We start from the raw sequence: 14,729 nt of genomic DNA, 5'->3' as shown, positions 1-14,729 counted from the left end.
TAAGCTGGTCGAACTAAACTGACTTTGAAGTTTTGGGACTTACGGCCTTAGGGTTACGATTGCTTTGAGGAATGGGACCCTGCTCCCATTTTTGTTCAGTATCATATCATGCTCTCACAAGAAACTTGTACAAGTCTCTGATCAGGCCAACTAATGTCTGTGCTGGTCACATTGCATTAATGAAGTACTAGCCTGGAAATAAATATTTAATGATGAATTACCCTTGATCATGACAGGCTGCAAATAGGACAGGTCAGCTAGGTACTGCCATTAGTGTCTACAAACAGACTTGTCTTTGTCTGTCAGTGAATCAGTCGGACTTGGAGATCTGTCCATTCATGAATATTGTTACGGCATATCATGTTTGTTATCTTCATCAAACTTATCTACTAAGATTAGGGAGCTCATCGTCGGTGGCCATCTTGTTTTACATTTTCTTATTAAGATAAAGAAAATCAGTTCGAAAAAAAAAAAATTGTTGTTGGGACTATATTGTCTGTAGTCACTCTAATCACAAATGAAAACGTGTGATTTCCTGGTACTAGTTTTTAGGAAATGAGAAGAGTAAAGGATATATGACTGATAGTGTACGATGCACTTCATTACTTGGACGAAATACTATGTGTGTGGTTGATGTTTAATGCATTCAGCAATATTACAGGTATATGGTGGCAGTCTGTACATAATCGGGTCTGGATCAGAGAATCCAGTGATCAACAGTAGGAGCATCGATCTACACAACTGGGCTACAATGTCAATTATGTGTCAACCAAGTCAGTGAGTCTGACCACCCGAGCTCGTTCATAATCTAACCCAGATCTTTGTGGGCATACTATGTATGAAGTTTGCCCTGGCTCAGTAAATACACTGTTGGTTCCAAACAGGATATTTAGCATCCAGAACATTAACTCCACATATCAGTTGCAGTGAGAACAAAACTGAATTGTAACTGAATCACCACAGACTGTGCAGCTCCATTAAATCATAAACAATTACTTATTGCCACATACAGTGTACGTTACATATACTGATATTGATTGTTTGTAATTGAAGCCCTATAACACGACACTAAAAAATGAATGTTGAATGACATACAACACATGGATCACAGGTGCAAATTTATTTTACAAGCATGTTGTCGATATTTCATCATTTTATTTTTCTAGGTTCAACCAAATACAACATGACTGAAAAAGACTAAGTTTATAAATACAATTACATTCTGCAGAAAATAACAAATGAAATTAAATTTCCAAAATACCACAAAGGAGTTCACATTTAAATTTTCTTGAAAATGTAACGCTAAAGAGATAAATCTGTCAACATGTTACATACTACACATTGTTTACAGTTATCAGAAATTGATTTTGAAATATGGCTATGGATTTTAAGTCCTATATTCATTCAGTGTGACAAAAATCTAAACAATACAAGCGCAGTTATTTCCAAGGTTTGAAAATCGACAGCCCAGTGGACTCGGACTGAGGAAAGAATGCATCTAGTCCTGATTGATACCACACCTATTAGAGATTAGAAATTACCACCTATGATGTGACCCATATTCAGTGTGGATTTCAATAACATGGCTTCAGGGCTGACGAAGACTGACTCCTCGAAAACACCAGACATCACCCAAACCAAAGTTACATCCTTGCATGATTCAGCTATTTGGGGCTGTTTACAGCTCACTTGAATCGTGACAGCCGAATTTATTTGGCCATTCTGTGAGGCCATTTTGCAACAGTTCTCAAATGAACACCTCAAAACAAGAAAACGTAAATCAAGACTGAGATCTCACATAGCCTATTTGGTTCTGTATTGCTACAATTAAAGCAACATAGTACTTTACCGGATGATAGCTTCTGTGGACCTCTCGATGAGTAGCCAATGCGGAATAGATTACATGTGCTGGTTTGGGGCCCACAGAGTGGACAGCTCAGCCTTGGACATGTATCACAAATGCTATGAGTGCAACTGAACTCTGATACAAGGAGTAATATATGTGCTGTGCTCTGTTCGTTGAAACATGTCAGCTTGAACTGGGTTTGCAGATAAAATGGAAAAAAGTTTGTTTGGTTGGGGCTGTTATTATACAAGCTGTAGCCAGAGCTGTCTGTGCTGTATACGTAGTGTACATTATGAATATTTTCAATAGTCAATCATATATGCCAGACTAAATCCTGAGCCAAGTCGTCACGTAGCTTCTACTTTCAACTAGTTTCACTAACCTAACCTCATTCAAAGGATGGCTTTTGAGACTTGTCTAGACTATTAATATTAGAATCAGACAGACAGAAAGAATTAATGTGTGAGACTGTTAAACATAAATGTATGAACACATATTACAATCATTTAACTGGATATTCAACACCTACCCAAACTATTGACTTTTGAGAGACATTTACATAAAAAGGTTATTTTCAATGTCAGAATGACATAGATGTTTTTAAACACAGGATGTCAAAAGAATGTACATCAATAGGTTAAAAACTTTGTTAATATTCATTGAAAAAAAAACCCCAAAATATATCAATAAAATTCTTCAATAAGTATTATTGAAACAATTAGAGGAGAATTCAACCTAAAATTATCTAATGACATGGAGACATATTTCTACAAAGGAAGGCTGAATCCACTGACTTAAACACCGTACAAACATTCATACCCATGAAGATCTGGGTTAGAACCGATCTTCTGTAACCCACGCGTGTCTTGAGAATGTCGTAAAGCAATTTATACCATTTTCCTAGGGCAGTGGGGTAGCCTAGTGGTTAAAGCATCCTCTCCTCACGCCAAAGACCTGGGTTTAATTCCCCACATGGGTACAATGTGTGAAGCCCATTTTCTGGTGTCCCTCGCTGTGATATTGCTGAAATATTGCTAAAAGCAGAGTAAAACTAAAACTCACTCACTCCATTTGCCCGTACCATATGGTGTTGACGACTTGCTCATTTCCAACAAACTTTTTAAAAATAATGAATGGTTAAAAGACAAAAGACAGAGTCTGAATAAGCATGCAGGTCTGTCAGTATGGCTAAGTATGGGATTGATCCTTTCCAAAATGTCTCCATTCAATACTTCATCTGTTTAGGATGGAGAAAGTAAAACAAGAAATATAATACTATTTGACACAAGACGTAACAACATGCCTCAAGGGCAAACTTGAAAGAGAATGACAGCACAAGTACATTTTTTTCGTGTCATAATGGAGATCATTTTTCTCTTCTGAGAGGGTTCAGAAAGTGGGACTTACCCTTAGACACACATAGTTTCACCCTAACAACTCACGGTTGCGATAATTCATAATCATTCAGTAACACAGAAAGACAAACAAAACGGTAGCTCAAGGACACTCTTCATAAATCTGCCAAGTCAGATGATATGAATGACAAATGTAGTCATAGTCTGTACATGGCTAAATAGATACTGAGCCCAAATAATGAATTATACTTTTTCCACTAGTCACATGATGTTTGCAGAACATGCGAATATTCTAAACAGTGTGAAATTCTGTACATATTTATTATGCTACTGCAGTCAACTGCATTGTTTGGCATTGTATTATTATCACTTCATTAACAGAATATTGTAGCATGTAAAAATGTGGCATAAATACTGTATGCACACATTGTTTTCCTTTTTCAGTAAAACAATTAACTAAAACATATGAAAATTATGGTGTCTTTTCCGATGAGTTTGAGAAATATGATGTTAAAATATTTAGAAGTTAAATACAATTCATTATACCTTTATGCAAACTGTGATTTCCCTATACATGGCTTTAGTGAAGAATGAATTTGATACGATAGGGTGTATCATGCAGCAAAACCCTTCTTGTTTTTTAATGGGAAGTTTGATTAAATCATCCTCAGTTAAATAACTGAATATCAACAAACAGAAAACATTCAGCCCAATCAAGACTTATTTCTGCACCGGAATCTCTTCACATAAATTTTGTTCAGTCTAGAGGGGTTAATGGTCGAGATGAACAGAGGTAGCTGTAAGCATATGTGTATATAGCACAGCTAGGTCCTGGAGAACAGGTGGAGCATTCTCATTGGTCCATACAGACAAAACAAGCAATGTGATTGGTTGTGAAAATTCATGTGACTCACTGATTTATGGCTATTGAAGTTATGTAAGAGACAGACAGGTAAATGTTTTGTAGTGAGGCTAAAGTTGTTGCACTGTACGCTTACATAACCAGTTGTATGTGCTCAGGTCATTTAATTGTGAGAAAATCAACAAGGTCATTAGGGAACAAAGTGACTGACTATTCAGAAGCAAAAATTACAATCTCTTGGAGAGTTTTGAGGATGGCAAATAATTAAGATCCTGCTTTCCTGTGAAAACAATTACAGATTCCTCACATTGGTGGAAAAATAAAATGAATAATGTTGGTTGGTTGTTTAATACCATAACCACTATGGCAGTCTGTAAATAATCAAATCTGGACCAGACAATCCAGTGATCAAAAGCATGAGCATCAATTTAAGCAAATGGGATACATTCACATGTGTCAACCAAGTCAGTGATTCTGACCACTCTATACCATTAGTCTCTTATAACAACCTACATGCTGAAGACCAATTCTAACCCTGATCTTCATTGGTCTGATGAATGATGTATGAAACACAGGACCATCAAATACTGTTCCTTAGACAGCTTGATCTGTTCCTGTGACAGCCAGGGTATGTAAATTTCTTAAAAAGGTGACAGTATCATCAAGACTACTCCCTTAAAAGTCAAGCAACTGATTTTGACACCTCATATATGTCTGTATTTTCCCTGGGTAGAAACGTCTGCATGTGATATGACATATACCATGGCTATCTGAGTCACTGAGTTCCTTGAGAGGTATTACAGAGGCTGTAACGATGAAGATTACTTCTTTGACAGGTATTTCAGTAGCTGTAAAGATGAAGGCAAAGATGAAGAGGTGAAACAAGGAGAAAATATTCAAGGAGAATATATACATAGCTGCATAGTGAGTATTTAAAATTGACAACGTTGACATACATAGGATTGCTCTTTGCATTGCTTGCTTGATCACATCGTTTGAATCTGCACCCAAACATTCCATTCCTTGGAAAGTTCAGCCTTTCCTTATGTTTACCCTTGGTCTTTGAAGACGTTTTTAGTGCAAAGAAATCCAGCCTTCACCAAATTGTACCTAAGTATATATCTGTTTTAACATCTGTGTCTGTTATTTATATCTTTGAGTCAGTGTTGGTTCATTATCATGTGATTGTGACCACCAGAAGCACAAACACTCTGTACACAGAGTGTGTGTACCCAGTAGTACAAAGAACATGTGTACTTTACGCGAGACCAGCCCTGCGTGGGGTGACTGTCCAATCACTACAGCCTAATAGCAAGGTACGGCCAAATGGGTACATATATACTCCTCATCGAAAGTTTAGACACACTAATCTAAATGTAGCCACCTACTTCAGTCAACCGTTCTAATCTATATTTTGCATAATATTCCATACCGTTCAAAGGTACTAATGCATTGTAAAACATATTCACAAAGTTGTGAAGATTACTGTCATGCTTTTAATAACTGATGAAAATCAGTGAAAATTGGTGTTGAATCCTTAACAAAACTTTACACTGAAATCCAGCTGTTCATATGCATGATATCTGCACATACTTTTCAGCAATTTGATGAATGATCCATATGCAGTTTATCAGCATCAGGTCTGCAGTTGGTTCTCCTAACTTAGTGGAGAAATTCATCTTCGATGTAACCATACATAAATATATATATACATAACATATAGTGAATGTTTTAGATGAGTCTAAACTTTTGATGGGGAGTACAGGTATATATCTGGCTTTCTGCATCTGAGTATTCACAATGTTTTACAAACAAAACTCATCTGAGAGATTCAGTCACAGAAAATGACCATATATATACCATCACAGAAAATTATCATCCAGATTTTGAACATTACTTAAACATACTGGGATGAAAGGGTTTTGGTGAATGTAACCATAATCTACCTACTGAAACTGGAAGCAGGGAACCATGTCTTTTTCTCTTTTTTAACAGTGTTGAGCATAGATAAGGACAAAACTTTATGGATGAGCAACTTCCTTATTCAGGTGGAGCAACGTTTCGATACAGCTTCTTGTATCGTTGTCAAGCAAGTAAGAGGCAGATAAGACAAAGTTTGAAGCATGATAGTGGCGATTGTTTTTTCTATATATTTCCAACAGTTTGGCTTTGTGGCAAATGATTTCTCCACAGTGTGAAGCTTACTATTTTTTTCTCAAGCATCTGATGGGATGGGGTGAAGTGATGTGAAGTAGGATTAAGTGAGGGGAGGTGAAAAAAAGTAAGACTAAGTGAGGTGAAGTAGGATTCAGTGAGGTGAAGTAGCAACAAGTGAGGTGAGGTTAGATGAGGTGAGATGAAGTAGGGTTAAGTGACATAAGATGAGGTGAGGTGGAGTAGGATTAAGTGAGGTAAGACGAGGTGAGGTAAAGTGGGATTAAAGTGATGTGAGGTAAAATGAGGTAAAGTGGGATTAAAGTGAGGTGAGGTGAAGAAGGATTAAGTGAAGTAAGGTAAAATGAGGTGAAATAGGATTAAGCAAGTTGAGGTGAAGTAGGATTAAGTGAGGTGAGGTGAGGTGAGGTGAAGTAAGATTAAGTGAAGTGAGGTGAGGTGAAGTAGGATTAAGTGAAGTAAGGTAAAATGATGTGAAGTAGAACAAGTGAGGTGAGGTAAGATGAGGTGAAGCAGGATTAAGTGAGGTGAGATGAGGTGAAGTGGGATTATGTGAGGTGATATCGGATATGGTGAGGTGAGGTGAGGTGAGATGAGGTGAAATAGGATTCAGTGACGTGAGGTGAGGTGAGGTGAAGAAGGATTAAGTGAAGTAAGGTAAAATGAGGTGAAATAGGATTAAGCAAGTTGAGGTGAAGTAGGATTAAGTGAGGTGAGGTGAGGTGAGGTGAAGTAAGATTAAGTGAAGTGAGGTGAGGTGAAGTAGGATTAAGTGAAGTAAGGTAAAATGATGTGAAGTAGAACAAGTGAGGTGAGGTAAGATGAGGTGAAGCAGGATTAAGTGAGGTGAGATGAGGTGAAGTGGGATTATGTGAGGTGATATCGGATATGGTGAGGTGAGGTGAGGTGAGATGAGGTGAAATAGGATTCAGTGACGTGAGGTGAGGTGAGGTGAAGTAGGATTAAGTGAGGCAAGGTGAGTTGGGGTAAAGCAGGATTAATGTGAGTGAGTGAGTGGGTTTGGTTTTACGTCGCTTTTAGCAATATTCCAGCGAAATCACAGCGGGGGACACCAGAAAATGGGCCTCACACACTGTACCCATGTGGGGAATCGAACCCGGGTCTTCGGCATGACGAGCGAACGCTTTAACCACTAGGCTACCCCACCGCCCAGGATTAATGTGAGGTGAGGAAGGATTAAGTGAGGTAAGGTAAGGTGAGGTGAAGTAGGAACAAGTGAGGTGAGGTGAGATGAGGTGAGGTGAAGTAGGATGAAGTGAGGTGAGGTGAGGTGAGGTGAGGTGAGGTGGGACTAAGTGAGGGGAGGTACGATGAGGTGAGGTGGGATTAAGTGAGGTGAAGTCGGATATAGTAAGGTGAGGTGAGATGAGGTGAAGTTGGATGTGAGGTGAGGTGAAATGAAGTGAGGTGAGCCAAGGTGAGGTTCTCTTGACCTTGCCATAAGGAATCAAAGATGAGCTAATAGTGATACTGTTGAAATGTATTTTTTGTTAGATTTTTGCACCACAGTAACATCAGGAGAATTTAACTGAACTATATTTCTTACACCTGTGTTTCATAAAAAACACTACCAACTAAATACATCAGCTTTTAGGACAAATGATTTATTTTATTACGATTACAGTATTGATCTCAACTCCTTGTAAAAGTGAAAATTTGTTACCTAGCATAAAAATTCCAATTGACATGCACAGGGTTCAAAATGGACAGAAATATAAAAAAACTTCAAAATAACAAAAAGATGAATTAATGAAACAAAACACCATAGAGTATGTTTCAGCAAATTTTACCCTCTCTTGAAAATATCAACTCGTCTACATCTATATTTAACCTGGATCTTGGTTCAACACAACACACAGTGTGGTCGACTGTGACGTAGTGCCCTAGAGCTGCTTATTCAAGCAGAACCATTGAGTTGGAGCCACCCGATTGGTTGACAGTTTGTCACCTGTAGACTCCAGCATGTGCGACAAGTTGTCTCCCAGCAAGCATACGTTTCCAAGTGAAACAAGACTATGCACTGTGTGTTTTGTAGAGTTGTCAAAATTTGACAGCTAATTTTTCAATAGTTTCAGTTAAATTGTGCGGGTGAAAAGACGTCAGTCGTATTAACAACATAAACATAAGCAGATCACAAGATATTAAAATCATCCAGAAATGAGTTGTATTTATGCTAGTAATTATACAAATAGACTGGCAGTTAAAATAATAGTTTTGCTTTGTGCTGATTTTAACCAACTAAGCTGCTTTTAGAAAATAATGAAACATAAAACATTTATTTTTCTTGTAAAAAACAATAAAATTTTGACAAGCAGCTTTTCAAAATCATATCTCATTGATGCAGGTCTTATATAAATGGATAAATTATGAAAACATCTGCCCCATTTTGAACCAGTCTGAAGGAAATAGGGAAAACCGAATCCAGATAAAAGGCATTGCTTTACACACAGAGAATTCACAGATAATATGACAGTGCCTGGCATAAAATAAATAATAATAGCTTACCTGGACAAAAACAGTAGCAATGCAGTCTGGAGAGTAGGTAAGTGAATATGTACCACATCTCTTATATACAGCCACACATGTCAATCACTTACTTGTTCAGCCAATCACACTGCTGTACAGTATCTTTGCTCCACCCATAAATGTTGTCACATTATCAACAGTGTTGAAGCAGTGACAAGGTAATACATAATGAGATTGCGGTGTGAACACCTGGGAGGGGGGAGCGTGGGGACTGACTGGTATGTTGAAGAAGCAACCAGGATATGAAGTTCAAGTGTCACATAGTGTTTCGCAATTCATGTTTTTTGATGGCTGCAAAAATTTGTAGTATGGATTTATATGAGAAAGGGGTAAAGATTTGGGTAGGAGAAGGGATTTAGATAGGGTTTGCAACTTGCATATGAGACGCAGATTAAGGAAAGCATTTATTATATTGTGCTGCTGTTTTAAGGCATCTGCAAACTGCCTGTCTCCGTAATGGGAGGATACCATGGAAAGGATGAAGAGAAGGATGGTGTGGAGACTGGGGTAGGTTTGAGACTGGGGTGGAGATGGAGACTGATGTATATATGGAGACTGGGGTAGGGGTGGTTATTGGTGTACGGGTGGAGACTTTGGTAGGTTTGAGACTGGGGTAGGGTGAAGACAATGGTAGGGGTGGAGTCTGGGAGTACGGATAGAGACTGGGGTTGGGATGGAGACTGTTGTGGGGGTGCAGACTGGTGTTAGGATGGAGACTGGGGAGGGGGCAGGATTTTACATAGCTCCTAAAAACTGGAAGCCCTGGGGACTCATGGCTTTTCTTTTTTTCTGAGTCCATTTCCAAATTTGGGAGTCTATCAAACTCAGATATGCATGAAATCTGTAATCATGGATACTCCCCATCTGATAATGATTTTGTTATAATATTTAAGTTACTTTCAATGTTATTAGAATAATCATTGGAAACAGAATACATTAATCAATAGTCATAATATAGCAATTTCAGATGACACCTCATCATCTTTCAGTACTGTATGTACCTTGTCAGTATAGGAATGACGCAGAACTACAACATAAGACAAGAGAAAATGACAAAACTTTAACCCATTCACCACTGTAGGTTGGTAAACCAGCAAAGACGTCATGAGTCCCCTGACACTGTAGGCCAGTAAACCGGCCAGGCAGTAGTCGCATCTGAATGATATATAAATTTCGTAACTTAACTAACATATGATTCTTTTATCAAATCTATCACTTTTCATGATGTTTGGAAACATTTATTAAATTTCAACTGACTACATAATCAACAGGATTAGAATTACAAACTATTCTTCGGAGTGTTATTGTAAAAAACTATTCTCAGACACATGCTTAGGCAATGGGCCCACATCAAAGTTGTCAAGGAGAAAAGTAACAACGTTTCGAGAAAATAATTAAACAATGTGAATAAACTGAAGAATAAAATCAACAACAGTACTCATAAAAGTTGTCCAACATACATAATAACTTACTATTTCCATCTTTTTTTATGAGCAATCATGTAATATAATTTGACATCACGGCTTTCATTGCATCGAAGTTTATGCACGGACATGATGTTTAAACCTAAAATATTATATGCATGAAACATTTTTGTCACATGTCATACCCAAGCACAATATGTCCACTAAGTTCCATAATATATGTATAATAGGTTACGTTTTGCCTATCATGTTCAGAATAGCAGGATTTTACCCTTAACTTTCATCTGAATGTACAAGTTATCGCTTACGTCAGCATGGTATCTGCTGTTGTAATATGATTGCCTGCCTGAGTCACATGCACAATTTTGAACAATCAAAATCCTTATAACAGCCTGTTGGAAATAGGTGATCTTAGAAACCAATCCTTATCTAATAAAATCATTTCTTACAACAGCGAAAATACTCTTGGCAAGGGCACAATGATAGTGTTGAGTTTTAGAACTCTTGAACAATACCCGCCATCAAACAAATTGCTGCACACGTTATTCATATAAATCCTCAAAAAAAGAGGTATTTCCAGCTGTTGCATCACATTATTGAGCAGAAAGCCACTGATATTGGGAAGCAGACAACCAAACATATTATTTGAGAAATCTTTCATAAAATAACTTTCAAATATTGCGTCCTAAGGATGCACTGGATTTTAGTTTGGGGTCCTTCATCAAATTTCTGTATCCAATATGCAGGAATCCTGTGTCCCGTGAAAGCCTGGATGGGGGCGCAGACTGGGCTGGGGTGTAGGGGTGGAGATTGGAGCAGGTTTGAGACTGGGATATGGGTGGAAACGGGATGGGGATGGAGACTGGGGTTAGTGTGGAGATTGGTATATGGGTGGGGTCTTGGCTAAGAGGGTGGGTCTGAGTAGGGACCACAGCAGAGGTCGAGAGTGATGCTGGGGTGGAGACTGGGGTAGGCATAGAGACTTGGGTGGGGCCGGAGTGGAGTCTGGAGTAGGGATGGAGATTGGGGGAGGGGATGGAGACTGGTGTAGAATAGAGAATATTGTAGGTGTGGATGCTGGTGTAGGGGTGCAGTCAGGGGTTGGGGTGGAGACTGGGTTTGGGATGGAGACTGGTGTAGAATAGAGAATATTGTAGGTGTGGATGCTGGTGTAGGGGTGGAGTCAGGGGTTTGGGTGGAGACTGGGTTTGGGATGGAGACTGGTGTAGAATAGAGAATATTGTAGGTGTGGATGCTGGTGTAGGGGTGGAGTCAGGGGTTGGGGTGGAGACTGGGGTTGGGGTGGAGAATGGGGTATGTGGTAGGAGATTGGAGTAGGGGTGGCTACAAAGTGACGGGAAAGGGGTAGAAATGGGACTGAATGATGAGGATGTGTGTTTTCATTACGTAGCGGTGGAAGCCAAGAAGTAATTAACACTGGTATAGGTAGAGGTGTGGAGATTAAGATTGAAATCCATCATACTGACCAGGATTGGGAGGCTGTGTCACTCTTATCATCACTAGAAACTTTAGACAACTAAAATGAAAGAATCAACTTCTTTTAGGTTGACACCCTGCAGCAAGCCTTCAGCAAGCATTTTATAGGTGCTTCCCTTACACCCTGAATTACATACCCTCCTTCACTGGTGACAACCAAACAGATGCCTATGTGTGCTTACATTTTCTAATAAAACCAACCGGTGATACTCAACACTGTAAGATGAAAGCAAGCACAAATGGTATTGATGTTTCAAAATTTAAAAATAAATATGCAGTAACAGAGAGACTAAAATATACATAACCAAAGTCTGTTACTAAAGTACTGTCAGAAATAGAAAAATAATGTTTTATCACATTTATATTGTCAATTTATGGAGTTAATAAGTGAAAGCGTGAAATATCTGTCAAACGAAGTTTGGCCTAACTAGAGTTCAAGTGGTAGGGAGATAGGTATCATGAAATAACAATTCATACCATAATTCATTATAAATTGTAACCAGTACAAACAATACATTAGCATTCGAATATTAGGCAAAATATAAATATAGAATATTAGTTTCATCATGTATCAGAAATAGCCTAGACAAAGACTCCTGTCAAAAGTAGTATCACAGATGTTTTGGCTAAAATCCTAGCCTGAGTTAATCAGAACTCACTATTAGACAAACCATTCACTATGACAAGGGTTAAGTCTAGACAGTTTAACAAACTGCTCTGATGAGGTAAACATGCCATCACCAACATTAAAAATAGCATTCAGCAAACACCAGTTAAGGGTTGTTAAGATCCAGCCCAGAGTAAGCAGTCAAGCATCCAGTAACTGAGCCAACAAGACTAATGCCACTTAGAATAGGATTAAAAGATTAAGTACTCCCCCGTCAGGTCATTGAAGTTGTTCTAGTAGGACACAAACCATTTTATTTATTCTGTATATCATTGGCTATTGTTGGTTACACCCATTTTTGTGTCAGTCAGCAAATCATAATCTTTGTATTGTTTCAATTGTAGTTAAATAGTCTGCACCTCCATTTGTCCATCAGTAGTGTTTAGACTCCCAACACGGGTCAGCTCTACCCCCCAGCCCAGGAAGGTTGTACCACAGGCAAACTGTAGCGCAAGTATGGTTGCGCAGCGTAGAGAAAACGACCAGTCTTCATAAATGCGAGCGAAGCGAGCAAAGGTTGGCAACACACTTCGCTTGCTTCGGTTCAAAAGGTATTTTTCATGTCAAAATAAAATATCGCCACAATCAAAGGTTCACTCACATTTCCTCACTAGGTTGTGATCTCTGATTTCCAACCCCATATTTAATAATTACTCACGTGAAATATGTTTTATTCAACATTTTAAGCCCCACTCGTGGTATTCAGTTTGTTCTTCGCCTCCATTACCCCTGCCAGCTTCCGGCTCAACGGAGTGAAGGAACAAGAATAAGCAGAAATTATAAAGATATACCACATTGCCTAAATTTATCATGATTCTGTTGGAATGTATTTGTCTTACGTGTCGGCGTTGTTGTTAGATCTTTTGTAACATTTATTCTACAATAAACACACTTATGGTGTAGCGGGCGTATGAAGCATGGGAGGTAACTCTTTATGTATTCCACTCTGAATAATAACTTGTTCCTTCACTGTTTTGAACCAGAAGCTGGCAGGGGTAATGGAGGCGAAGAACGGTCTGATGTACCACGAGTGGCGCTTTAAATGTTGAATAAAACATATTTCACGTGAGTAATTGTTAAATATGGGGTTGGAAATCTGAGATCACAATCTAGTCAGGAATTTGGAGTGTACATTTGATGGTGGCGATATTTTATTTTGACACGAAAAATACTTTTTGAACCGAAGCGAGGGAAGTGTGTTGCCAACCTTTGCTCGCTTTGCTTGCATATATGAAGACTGGTCATATTCTCTACGCTGTGCAACCCCACTTGCGCTACAGTTTGCCTGTGGTTGTACTGACTCTCTGTGGCCACCCTTGTTATTCTATTTCTTGTTAATAAAATTGTAATTAGCTTCTTGTGACTTTGGACTCTTTACTTTAATTCCCCCAAGCAGACCAGTATGCCAGTTAGATAAGGGACTTCAGTGGGACCCTCACTTGGACCCAAGACCCATATCGTAACATAGGAAACACAAGGTAAGGACTTCGCTCAGGAGAGATTAGAGCAGAAATGAGTAATGCAGTCCTAAAGCAACTATTTGGAACAGACCATGGCTTTATGCAAATTAGTGCATGATGATATTGTATTCCAAAGAAGATTTTTTAAAAGTCCATTTTGAAACTAGAGTTACCTTTATTCTAAACAATAACTGACTGACATGAAATAATAATTTTAACACTGGAACTATTACGGATGTAGCTACCATAGTGTCTCGCTTTCACTATAAAAACAGACAAACAGGTAGGAAGCATCATCTCAAGAGCAAAACCAGGATAAATGTAGCAGACAGTGGTTGGGTAGGGGCTGGGGGATAGAGATATCAACTAAGATAACACAATCCTTTAGAGGAATTAAACTGGAGAAGCACTCGGCATTTCATAACAATTTACAAATAACATTCAGTGATGTGGATCTTCGGGTGGTCATGCCACTGATATATTTAGAGATTATTAATATGATGGCCAATTTAAGTTTTTCTATGGGTATCATAGTCATCTAGGCATCTCAAAATAAACGTTATGAAAGAAAGACATGTTAGATGTCACTCAAAAGATGAGACATTAAACACATAAGAAAAAATACAGACCTGTGAAGGTCCGGGTTAGAATGTTGGCTTTCAGTAACCTTTACATGTCATGGTGAGACTCTCTGACATGGTTGACACATGTCATCGGTTCCCAGTCGTGCAAAAGGATGTTCATGCTGTTGATCACTGCTGTCTGGTCCAGACTAGATTATTTACAGGCAGCTGCCATATAGCTGAAATACTGGTGAGTGCGGCATAAAACTCACTCACTCACTCAATCACTCATGAAAAAGCATAAAATATCTTTGAGATGACATCCTGTGCCTG

At 38.6% G+C, this 14,729-nt stretch overlaps 1 protein-coding gene across 3 annotated transcripts in view; it reads right to left on the bottom strand.

The window, feature by feature from the left end:
• The window catches only part of LOC137295645 (5-aminolevulinate synthase-like), a 65,889-nt gene that overhangs the window by 21,833 nt on the left and 29,327 nt on the right, over positions 1-14,729 (bottom strand). The window contains exon 1 of one of the 3 annotated variants that reach the window (XM_067827105.1): positions 8,765-8,816. The exons of 1 other annotated variant lie outside the window; for it this stretch is intronic. The gene's annotated coding sequence lies outside the window, so the exon portion shown is untranslated. Of the gene's footprint in view, positions 1-1,849; positions 1,981-8,764; positions 8,817-14,729 lie in introns of those variants that run through there. One more of the 3 variants, XM_067827107.1, reaches the window with a different exon arrangement.

The sequence above is a fragment of the Haliotis asinina genome, chromosome 9, assembly GCF_037392515.1.
Source record: "Haliotis asinina isolate JCU_RB_2024 chromosome 9, JCU_Hal_asi_v2, whole genome shotgun sequence".
NCBI classification, from domain to species: domain Eukaryota; kingdom Metazoa; phylum Mollusca; class Gastropoda; order Lepetellida; family Haliotidae; genus Haliotis; species Haliotis asinina.
This window is presented reverse-complemented; position numbering and strand designations above follow the sequence as displayed.